Below are 13,947 nucleotides of genomic sequence, written 5' to 3' on the forward strand. Positions count from 1 at the left end.
TTTTTCATAACTCCTCATCACGGAAGTATGCAAGCACACACTTTGGGATAAGAGAGGAGAATAGGGGCAAAACTCTGCGACATGACAGTAACTGCAACAAGTCTATCTCAGCAACATGACAGTAACTCTGCAACAAGTCTATCTCAGCAACATGACAGTAACGCTGCATCGTGACAGTAACTCTGCATCGTGACAGTAACTCTGCATCGTGACAGTAACTCTGCAACGTGACAGTAACTCTGCATCGTGACAGTAACTCTGCAACAAGTCTATCTCAGCAACATGACAGTAACTCTGCAACATGACAGTAACTCTGCAACAAGTCTATCTCAGCAACATGACAGTAACTCTGCAACAAGTCTATCTCAGCAACATGACAGTAACTCTGCATCGTGACAGTAACTCTGCATCGTGACAGTAACTCTGCATCGTGACATTAACTCTGCATCGTGACAGTAACTCTGCACCGTGACAGTAACTCTGCACCGTGACAGTAACTCTGCATCGTGACAGTAACTCTGCATCGTGACAGTAACTCTGCATCGTGACAGTAACTCTGCATCGTGACAGTAACTCTGCATCGTGACAGTAACTCTGCATCGTTACATTTACATTTACATTTAAGTCATTTAGCAGACGCTCTTATCCAGAGCGACTTACAAATTGGTGCATTCACCTTATGACATCCAGTGGAACAACCACTTTACAATAGTGCATCTAAATATTTTAAGGGGGGTGAGAAGGATTACTTTATCCTATCCTAGGTATTCCTTAAAGAGGTGGGGTTTCAGGTGTCTCCGGAAGGTGGTGATTGACTCCGCTGTCCTGGCGTCGTGAGGGAGTTTGTTCCACCATTGGGGAGCCAGAGCAGCGAACAGTTTTGACTGAGCTGAGCGGGAACTGTACTTCCTCAGTGGTAGGGAGGCGAGCAGGCCAGAGGTGGATGAACGCAGTGCCCTTATTTGGGTGTAGGGCCTGATCAGAGCCTGGAGGTACTGAGGTGCCGTTCCCCTCACAGCTCCGTAGGCAAGCACCATGGTCTTGTAGCGGATGCGAGCTTCAACTGGAAGCCAGTGGAGAGAGCGGAGGAGCGGGGTGACGTGAGAGAACTTGGGAAGGTTGAACACTAGACGGGCTGCGGCGTTCTGGATGAGTTGTAGGGGTTTAATGGCACAGGCAGGGAGCCCAGCCAACAGCGAGTTGCAGTAATCCAGACGGGAGATGACAAGTGCCTGGATTAGGACCTGCGCCGCTTCCTGTGTGAGGCAGGGTCGTACTCTGCGGATGTTGTAGAGCATGAACCTACAGGAACGGGCCACCGCCTTGATATTAGTTGAGAACGACAGTTTGTTGTCCAGGATCACGCCAAGGTTCTTAGCGCTCTGGGAGGAGGACACAATGGAGTTGTCAACCGTGATGGCGAGATCATGGAACGGGCAGTCCTTCCCCGGGAGGAAGAGCAGCTCCGTCTTGCCGAAGTTCAGCTTGAGGTGGTGATCCGTCATCCACACTGATATGTCTGCCAGACATGCAGAGATGCGATTCGCCACCTGGTCATCAGAAGGGGGAAAGGAGAAGATTAATTGTGTGTCGTCTGCATAGCAATGATAGGAGAGACCATGTGAGGTTATGACAGAGCCAAGTGACTTGGTGTATAGCGAGAATAGGAGAGGGCCTAGAACAGAGCCCTGGGGGACACCAGTGGTGAGAGCGCGTGGTGAGGAGACAGATTCTCGCCACGCCACCTGGTAGGAGCGACCTGTCAGGTAGGACGCAATCCAAGCGTGGGCCGCGCCGGAGATGCCCAACTCGGAGAGGGTGGAGAGGAGGATCTGATGGTTCACAGTATCGAAGGCAGCCGATAGGTCTAGAAGGATGAGAGCAGAGGAGAGAGAGTTAGCTTTAGCGGTGCGGAGCGCCTCCGTGATACAGAGAAGAGCATCGTGACAGTAACTCTGCAACGTGACAGTAACTCTGCACCGTGACAGTAACTCTGCACCGTGACAGTAACTCTGCATCGTGACAGTAACTCTGCAACGTGACAGTAACTCTGCATCGTGACAGTAACTCTGCAACAAGTCTTCCAGTTGAAGCTCGTATCCGCTACAAGACCATGGTGCTTGCCTACGGAGCTGTGAGGGGAACGGCACCTCAGTACCTCCAGGCTCTGATCAGGCCCTACACCCAAACAAGGGCACTGCGTTCATCCACCTCTGGCCTGCTCGCCTCCCTACCACTGAGGAAGTACAGCTCCCGCTCAGCCCAGTCAAAACTGTTCGCTGCCCTGGCCCCCCAATGGTGGAACAAACTCCCTCACGACGCCAGGACAGCGGAGTCAATCACCACCTTCCGGAGACACCTGAAACCCCACCTCTTTAAGGAATACCTAGGATAGGTTAAGTAATCCCTCTCACCCCACCCCCCCTAAGTTTTAGATGCACTATTGTTAAGTGACTGTCCCACTGGATGTCATAAGGTGAATGCACCAATTTGTAAGTCGCTCTGGATAAGAGCGTCTGCTAAATGACTTAAATGTAAATGTAAATGTCTATCTCAGCAACATGACAGTAACTCTGCAACATGACAGTAACTCTGCAACAAGTCTATCTCAGCAACATGACAGTAACTCTGCAACAAGTAAACAAGATGCAATAGATGGTATAGAGTACAGTATATACATATGAGATGAATAATGTAAGGTATGTAAACAAGATGCAGTAGATGGTATAGAGTACAGTAAATACATATGAGATGAGTAATGTAGGGTATGTAAACATTATACTAAGTGGCATTGTTTAAAGTGACTTGTGATACATTTATTACAAACATTTTTCCATTATTATAGAGGCTAGAGTTGAGTCAGTATGTTGGCAGCAGCCACTCCATGTTAGTGGTGGCTGTTTAACAGTCTGGTGGTCTTGAGATAGAAGCTGTTTTTCAGTCTCTCTGTCCCAGCTTTGATGCACCTGTACTGACCTCGCCTTCTGGATGATAGCGGGGTGAACAGGCGGTGGCTCGGGTACTGACCTCGCCTTCTGGATGATAGCGGGGTGAACAGGCAGTGGCTCGGGTACTGACCTAGCCTTCTGGATGATAGCGGGGTGAACAGGCGGTGGCTCGGGTGGTTGTTGTCCTTGATGATCTTTATGGCCTGATCTACATGATCAGTCTCTGTGTGTAAAATAAAAAGTGGTTAATGTGAGCCTAACTCACATCTAAGTCTTGAGTAAAAACAATACACTAATATTGCAGTTAGCCATGACAGTCTTTATAATAGAACGCTTGTTACCATGACAGCCTTTATAATAGAACGCTTGTTACCATGACAGCCTTTATAATAGAACGCTTGTGACCACACACATCTAAATATTGCACTTGGGGAAAAAAACATCTTAAAGTAGAAATAGAATGAAACAAACAGGCCTTCTATTTTTGCTCTATTATAGTGGCCACACCGGGCATACCCCTTTTTATTCACAGTATTGAAGAAGTAAGAAAGAGGGTAAGTGTGTGTTGTTCCTTTCACCTCTATAGAGGCATCCAGCTTTAGCCAGGCCCAGCTCCAGCTACACTTGTTTAACAAGCAACGCCTCATTTTCACCTAATTCTCTCATTCTGAAAATGAACCACATACTTGTTACTGTAATTTAGTTATTCCAATATGTTTTCATTAATTGAATTCCCTTAATCTATTTTAAGAGAATTTGTAAGCTTGTTTGCATAAAATAGACAGAGACCAGTCTTATCAATAATAGATAATAGTATTTATTCTTAGAGCGCGCTGCCACGTTACCATGAGCAACAGTTTATATACAATAACATGTCATTTCATTGCTTCTTGAATGAGTCCCCTCCTCCCGACCTAGAATTAAGTGAGTTTAAAAGTTCATTCCAACTCACTAACACACTCACAGGTCACACAACATAACTGAATTAACTCGACCCCTCACCATTATCGATCACCACTTAGCTGACAGTTCTAATTAACAGAGAACCTAGGAATGCACTCACTGTCTTATCTAAAACACCCCAGAGCTCAGTTTCTGTAGGTTCAACCATAGGTTAACGACCCTATCTGCTTACTTAACCCACTCCTCTCCAGACTAGTTTGGAATGGTGTTCGTTATATTTAATTACTCCTTGTCCGTGTCACACAATCCCTTCTTATGAACTCATAATGTTAATCAAATATAATAAAACAGAGTATAAGTTTACTTAGTTACAGTTCCATTTAAAATAAGAATATTGTTTAGTCATTTATTCCTAATATTCCTAACAATACTGTAGAGGGAAAACATTACTGTTAGTAGTTCAGGTCATTAGCTGGTTAACTAGTTAACATTTCACATATATTGCCAGGTTCCAGTAATTGCCAGGCTCCACTAACGCATTATAACTTGAGGAACGCCAATGTTACCAGTTTATACTATAGCGAATTGGTTAGGTTACTAACGTTAGCTAGCTACTGATCAGATGAGCTAAGGTTAGCGGTCTGACTTTATTAGCCAGCTAATCTTCACACCATAAACTTAATTATTTGATCAGTTAAGTTGGTTAATGTTGCTCAACATTTCTCTGGCTAGCTAAGGGAGAATTTGATCCAGATAGCAAGATACTTAACAATGCTAACAATACTTGTTCCACCACACTTTCTCCCTCACCTCAAACTTTCCAAATGCCACTTGTTTTTCGGTTACGGCTCATGAAGTGTGCTTCATCACCTTCTCACCCCCATCTCTTTGATCAGGCTTCTCACCCACCTCTTCGTTATCGGTCAGGGGTCATGCTGCTAAATTACCTGGCAAACTGCCTTTCCACTTCCCCGCTGTCTTTCCAGAATGTGCGCTAATGCTGCCTGTTATTTAAACGTATGAAAACTGAAATTTGTCTTACCTAATTTCTACCAGCATGTCTCGTGTGCAACAAGAGTACTACACTGGCTCTGAATCTTGTCGGATGTGGCAGGGCTTGCAAACTCATGGATTACAAAGGGAAACCCAGCCGTGAACTGCCCAGCGACACGATCAGACAAATCAGAGACCTGGTGGTGTGGTGCCAGCACAACCACCTCTCCTTCAACGTCAGCAAGACAAAGGAGCTGATCGTGGACTACTGGAAACGGAGGACCGAGCACGCCCCCATTCACATGTTTTATACATGACATATAGCTGGGTCTGATATTATAGATGATATATAGCTGGGTCTGATATTATAGATGTATAGCTGGGTCTGATATTATAGATGATATATAGCTGGGTCTGATATTATAGATGATGTATAGCTGGGTCTGATATTATAGATATATAGCTGGGTCTGATATTATAGATGTATAGCTGGGTCTGATATTATAGATGATATATAGCTGGGTCTGATATTATACATGATATATAGCTGGGTCTGATATTATAGATATATAGCTGGGTCTGATAGATGATATATAGCTGGGTCTGATATTATAGATGATATATAGCTGGGTCTGATATTATAGATGATATATAGCTGGGTCTGATATTATAGATGATATATAGCTGGGTCTGATATTATAGATGATATATAGCTGGGTCTGATATTATAGATGATATATAGCTGGGTCTGATATTATAGATGATATATAGCTGGGTCTGATATTATAGATGATATATAGCTGGGTCTGATATTATAGATGATATATAGCTGGGTCTGATATTATAGATGTATAGCTGGGTCTGATATTATAGATGTATAGCTGGGTCTGATATTATAGATATATAGCTGGGTCTGATATTATAGATGTATAGCTGGGTCTGATATTATAGATGTATAGCTGGGTCTGATATTATACATGATATATAGCTGGGTCTGATATTATAGATGATATATAGCTGGGTCTGATATTATAGATGATGTATAGCTGGGTCTGATATTATAGATATATAGCTGGGTCTGATATTATAGATGTATAGCTGGGTCTGATATTATAGATGATATATAGCTGGGTCTGATATTATAGATATATAGCTGGGTCTGATATTATAGATGTATAGCTGGGTCTGATATTATACATGATATATAGCTGGGTCTGATATTATAGATGTATAGCTGGGTCTGATATTATAGATGATATATAGCTGGGTCTGATATTATAGATGATATATAGCTGGGTCTGATATTATAGATGATATAGCTGGGTCTGATATTATAGATGAATATAGCTGGGTCTGATATTATAGATGATATATAGCTGGGTCTGATATTATAGATGATATATAGCTGGGTCTGATATTATAGATGATATATAGCTGGGTCTGATATTATAGATGTATAGCTGGGTCTGATATTATAGATGTATAGCTGGGTCTGATATTATAGATATATAGCTGGGTCTGATAGATGTATAGCTGGGTCTGATATTATAGATGATATATAGCTGGGTCTGATATTATAGATGTATAGCTGGGTCTGATATTATAGATGTATAGCTGGGTCTGATATTATAGATGTATAGCTGGGTCTGATATTATAGATGATATATAGCTGGGTCTGATATTATAGATGTATAGCTGGGTCTGATATTATAGATGTATAGCTGGGTCTGATATTATAGATATATAGCTGGGTCTGATATTATAGATGATATATAGCTGGGTCTGATATTATAGATGTATAGCTGGGTCTGATATTATAGATGTATAGCTGGGTCTGATATTATAGATGTATAGCTGGGTCTGATATTATAGATGTATAGCTGGGTCTGATATTATATATATAGCTGGGTCTGATATATATGATATTATAGATATAGCTGGGTCTGATATTATAGATTATAGCTGGGTCTGATATTATAGATGTATAGCTGGGTCTGATATTATAGATATATAGCTGGGTCTGATATTATAGATATATAGCTGGGTCTGATATTATAGATGATATAGCTGGGTCTGATATTATACATGATATATAGCTGGGTCTGATATTATATGATATATAGCTGGGTCTGATATTATAGATGTATAGCTGGGTCTGATATTATAGATGATATATAGCTGGGTCTGATATTATACATGATATATAGCTGGGTCTGATATTATAGATGTATAGCTGGGTCTGATATTATATGATATATAGGGTCTGATATTATAGATGATATATAGCTGGGTCTGATATTATAGATGATATATAGCTGGGTCTGATATTATAGATGTATAGCTGGGTCTGATATTATACATGATATATAGCTGGGTCTGATATTATAGATGATATATAGCTGGGTCTGATATTATAGATGTATAGCTGGGTCTGATATTATATGATATATAGCTGGGTCTGATATTATGATATATAGCTGGGTCTGATATTATAGATGATATATAGCTGGGTCTGATATTATAGATGTATAGCTGGGTCTGATATTATAGATGTATAGCTGGGTCTGATATTATAGATGATATATAGCTGGGTCTGATATTATAGATGATATATAGCTGGGTCTGATATTATAGATGATATATAGCTGGGTCTGATATTATACATGATATATAGCTGGGTCTGATATTATACATGATATATAGCTGGGTCTGATATTATAGATGATATATAGCTGGGTCTGATATTATAGATGTATAGCTGGGTCTGATATTATACATGATATATAGCTGGGTCTGATATTATAGATGATATATAGCTGGGTCTGATATTATAGATGATATATAGCTGGGTCTGATATTATAGATGATATATAGCTGGGTCTGATATTATACATGATATATAGCTGGGTCTGATATTATACATGATATATAGCTGGGTCTGATATTATAGATGATATATAGCTGGGTCTGATATTATAGATGATATAAAGCTGGGTCTGATATTATAGATGTATAGCTGGGTCTGATATTATACATGATATATATTATTATAGATGTATAGCTGGGTCTGATATTATAGATGATATATAGCTGGGTCTGATATTATAGATGTATAGCTGGGTCTGATATTATACATGATATATAGCTGGGTCTGATATTATAGATGATATATAGCTGGGTCTGATATTATAGATATATAGCTGGGTCTGATATTATAGATGTATAGCTGGGTCTGATATTATAGATGATATATAGCTGGGTCTGATATTATACATGATATATAGCTGGGTCTGATATTATAGATGATATATAGCTGGGTCTGATATTATAGATGATATATAGCTGGGTCTGATATTATAGATGTATAGCTGGGTCTGATATTATAGATGTATAGCTGGGTCTGATATTATAGATGTATAGCTGGGTCTGATATTATAGATGTATAGCTGGGTCTGATATTATAGATGATATATAGCTGGGTCTGATATTATAGATGTATAGCTGGGTCTGATATTATAGATGATATATAGCTGGGTCTGATATTATAGATGTATAGCTGGGTCTGATATTATAGATGTATAGCTGGGTCTGATATTATAGATGATATATAGCTGGGTCTGATATTATAGATGATATATAGCTGGGTCTGATATTATACATGATATATAGCTGGGTCTGATATTATACATGATATATAGCTGGGTCTGATATTATACATGATATATAGCTGGGTCTGATATTATAGATGTATAGCTGGGTCTGATATTATAGATGTATAGCTGGGTCTGATATTATAGATGATATATAGCTGGGTCTGATATTATAGATGTATAGCTGGGTCTGATATTATAGATGTATAGCTGGGTCTGATATTTAGATGATATATAGATGATATATAGCTGGGTCTGATATTATAGATGATATATAGCTGGGTCTGATATTATAGATGATATATAGCTGGGTCTGATATTATAGATGTATAGCTGGGTCTGATATTATAGATGATATATAGCTGGGTCTGATATTATACATGATATATAGCTGGGTCTGATATTATACATGATATATAGCTGGGTCTGATATTATAGATGATATATAGCTGGGTCTGATATTATAGATGATATATAGCTGGGTCTGATATTATACATGATATATAGCTGGGTCTGATATTATAGATGTATAGCTGGGTCTGATATTATACATGATATATAGCTGGGTCTGATATTATAGATGATATATAGCTGGGTCTGATATTATACATGATGTATAGCTGGGTCTGATATTATACATGATATATAGCTGGGTCTGATATTATAGATGATATATAGCTGGGTCTGATATTATACATGATATATAGCTGGGTCTGATATTATACATGATGTATAGCTGGGTCTGATATTATAGATGATGTATAGCTGGGTCTGATATTATAGATGATATATAGCTGGGTCTGATATTATACATGATATATAGCTGGGTCTGATATTATAGATGTATAGCTGGGTCTGATATTATACATGATATATAGCTGGGTCTGATATTATAGATTATAGCTGGGTCTGATGATATATAGCTGGGTCTGATATTATAGATGATATATAGCTGGGTCTGATATTATAGATATATAGCTGGGTCTGATATTATATGATATATAGCTGGGTCTGATATTATAGATGATATATAGCTGGGTCTGATATTATACATGATATATAGCTGGGTCTGATGATATATAGCTGGGTCTGATATTATGATATATAGCTGGGTCTGATATTATATGATATATAGCTGGGTCTGATATTATGATATATAGCTGGGTCTGATGATATATAGCTGGGTCTGATATTATGATATATAGCTGGGTCTGATATATACATGATATATAGCTGGGTCTGATATTATACATGATATATAGCTGGGTCTGATATTATATGAGCTGGGTCTGATATTATAGATATAGCTGGGTCTGATATTATATGATATATAGCTGGGTCTGATATTATATGATATATAGCTGGGTCTGATATTATATGATATATAGCTGGGTCTGATATTATAGATGATATATAGCTGGGTCTGATATTATAGATATATAGCTGGGTCTGATATTATAGATGATATATAGCTGGGTCTGATATTATAGCTGGGTCTGATATTATATGATATATAGCTGGGTCTGATATTATAGATATATAGCTGGGTCTGATATTATAGATGTATAGCTGGGTCTGATATTATAGATGATATATAGCTGGGTCTGATATTATGGGTCTGATATTATAGATATATAGCTGGGTCTGATATTATAGATGATATATAGCTGGGTCTGATATTATAGATGTATAGCTGGGTCTGATATTATAGATGATATATAGCTGGGTCTGATATTATACATGATATATAGCTGGGTCTGATATTATACATGATATATAGCTGGGTCTGATATTATAGATGTATAGCTGGGTCTGATATTATAGATGTATAGCTGGGTCTGATATTATAGATGTATAGCTGGGTCTGATATTATAGATGTATAGCTGGGTCTGATATTATAGATGTATAGCTGGGTCTGATATTATAGATGTATAGCTGGGTATGTATAGCTGGGTCTGATATTATAGATGTATAGCTGGGTCTGATATTATAGATGATATATAGCTGGGTCTGATATTATATTATATTATGGGTCTGATATTATACATGATATATAGCTGGGTCTGATATTATATGATATATAGCTGGGTCTGATATTATAGATGTATAGCTGGGTCTGATATTATAGATGTATAGCTGGGTCTGATATTATAGATGATATTATAGATGATATATAGCTGGGTCTGATATTATACATGATATATAGCTGGGTCTGATATTATACATGATATATAGCTGGGTCTGATATTATAGATGTATAGCTGGGTCTGATATTATAGATGTATAGCTGGGTCTGATATTATACATGATATATAGCTGGGTCTGATATTATAGATGATATATAGCTGGGTCTGATATTATAGATGTATAGCTGGGTCTGATATTATACATGATATATAGCTGGGTCTGATATTATAGATATATAGCTGGGTCTGATATTATAGATGTATAGCTGGGTCTGATATTATAGATGATATATAGCTGGGTCTGATATTATAGATGATATATAGCTGGGTCTGATATTATAGATGTATAGCTGGGTCTGATATTATAGATGTATAGCTGGGTCTGATATTATAGATGATATATAGCTGGGTCTGATATTATAGATGATATATAGCTGGGTCTGATATTATAGATGATATATAGCTGGGTCTGATATTATACATGATATATAGCTGGGTCTGATATTATACATGATATATAGCTGGGTCTGATATTACATGATATATAGCTGGGTCTGATATTATAGATGATATATAGCTGGGTCTGATATTATAGATTATAGCTGGGTCTGATATATAGATGATATATAGCTGGGTCTGATATTATAGATGATATATAGCTGGGTCTGATATTATAGATGATATATAGCTGGGTCTGATATTATATGATATATAGCTGGGTCTGATATTATAGATTATAGCTGGGTCTGATATTATAGATATATAGCTGGGTCTGATATTATAGATGATATATAGCTGGGTCTGATATTATAGATGATATATAGCTGGGTCTGATATTATAGATGATATATAGCTGGGTCTGATATTATATGATATATAGCTGGGTCTGATATTATAGATGATATTATAGATATAGCTGGGTCTGATATTATAGATGATATATAGCTGGGTCTGATATTATAGATGTATAGCTGGGTCTGATATTATAGATGTATAGCTGGGTCTGATATTATACATGATATATAGCTGGGTCTGATATTATAGATGATATATAGCTGGGTCTGATATTATAGATGTATAGCTGGGTCTGATATTATAGATGATATATAGCTGGGTCTGATATTATAGATATATAGCTGGGTCTGATATTATAGATGATATATAGCTGGGTCTGATATTATAGATGATATATAGCTGGGTCTGATGATATATAGCTGGGTCTGATATTATAGATGTATAGCTGGGTCTGATATTATAGATGTATAGCTGGGTCTGATATTATAGATGATATATAGCTGGGTCTGATATTATAGATGATATATAGCTGGGTCTGATATTATACATGATATATAGCTGGGTCTGATATTATAGATGATATATAGCTGGGTCTGATATTATACATGATATATAGCTGGGTCTGATATTATAGATGATATATAGCTGGGTCTGATATTATAGATGATATATAGCTGGGTCTGATATTATAGATGATATATAGCTGGGTCTGATATTATAGATGATATATAGCTGGGTCTGATATTATAGATGATATATAGCTGGGTCTGATATTATAGATATATAGCTGGGTCTGATATTATACATGATATATAGCTGGGTCTGATATTATAGATATATAGCTGGGTCTGATATTATAGATGTATAGCTGGGTCTGATATTATAGATGATATATAGCTGGGTCTGATATTATAGATGATATATAGCTGGGTCTGATATTATAGATGTATAGCTGGGTCTGATATTATAGATGATATATAGCTGGGTCTGATATTATAGATGATATATAGCTGGGTCTGATATTATAGATATATAGCTGGGTCTGATATTATAGATATATAGCTGGGTCTGATATTATAGATGATATATAGCTGGGTCTGATATTATAGATGTATATGATATTATAGATGTATAGCTGGGTCTGATATTATACATGATATATAGCTGGGTCTGATATTATAGATGTATAGCTGGGTCTGATATTATAGATGTATAGCTGGGTCTGATATTATAGATGTATAGCTGGGTCTGATATTATACATGATATATAGCTGGGTCTGATATTATAGATGATATATAGCTGGGTCTGATATTATAGATATATAGCTGGGTCTGATATTATAGATGTATAGCTGGGTCTGATATTATAGATGTATAGCTGGGTCTGATATTATAGATGATATATAGCTGGGTCTGATATTATAGATGTATAGCTGGGTCTGATATTATAGATATATAGCTGGGTCTGATATTATATGATATATAGCTGGGTCTGATATTATAGATGATATATAGCTGGGTCTGATATTATAGATGATATAGCTGGGTCTGATATTATAGATGTATAGCTGGGTCTGATATTATAGATGATATTATAGCTGGGTCTGATATTATATGATATATAGCTGGGTCTGATATTATAGATGATATATAGCTGGGTCTGATATTATAGATATATAGCTGGGTCTGATATTATAGATGTATAGCTGATATTATAGATGTATGATATTATAGAGTATAGCTGTCTGATATTATATGATATATAGCTGGGTCTGATATTATAGATGATATATAGCTGGGTCTGATATTATAGATGTATAGCTGGGTCTGATATTATAGATGTATAGCTGGGTCTGATATTATAGATGTATAGCTGGGTCTGATATTATAGATGTATAGCTGGGTCTGATATTATAGATGTATAGCTGGGTCTGATATTATAGATGATATATAGCTGGGTCTGATATTATAGATTATAGCTGGGTCTGATATATATAGCTGGGTCTGATATTATAGATGATATATAGCTGGGTCTGATATTATAGATGATATATAGCTGGGTCTGATATTATAGATGTATAGCTGGGTCTGATATTATAGATGATGTATAGCTGGGTCTGATATTATAGATGATGTATAGCTGGGTCTGATATTATAGATGTATAGCTGGGTCTGATATTATAGATGTATAGCTGGGTCTGATATTATAGATATAGCTGGGTCTGATATTATGATATTATAGCTGGGTCTGATATTATAGATGTATAGCTGGGTCTGATATTATAGATGATATATAGCTGGGTCTGATATTATAGATGATATATAGCTGGGTCTGATATTATAGATGTATAGCTGGGTCTGATATTATAGATGATATATAGCTGGGTCTGATATTATAGATGATATATAGCTGGGTCTGATATTATAGATGATGTATAGCTGGGTCTGATATTATAGATGTATAGCTGGGT

Source organism: Oncorhynchus gorbuscha, linkage group LG02 (assembly GCF_021184085.1).
Source record: "Oncorhynchus gorbuscha isolate QuinsamMale2020 ecotype Even-year linkage group LG02, OgorEven_v1.0, whole genome shotgun sequence".
Lineage (NCBI taxonomy): Eukaryota > Metazoa > Chordata > Actinopteri > Salmoniformes > Salmonidae > Oncorhynchus > Oncorhynchus gorbuscha.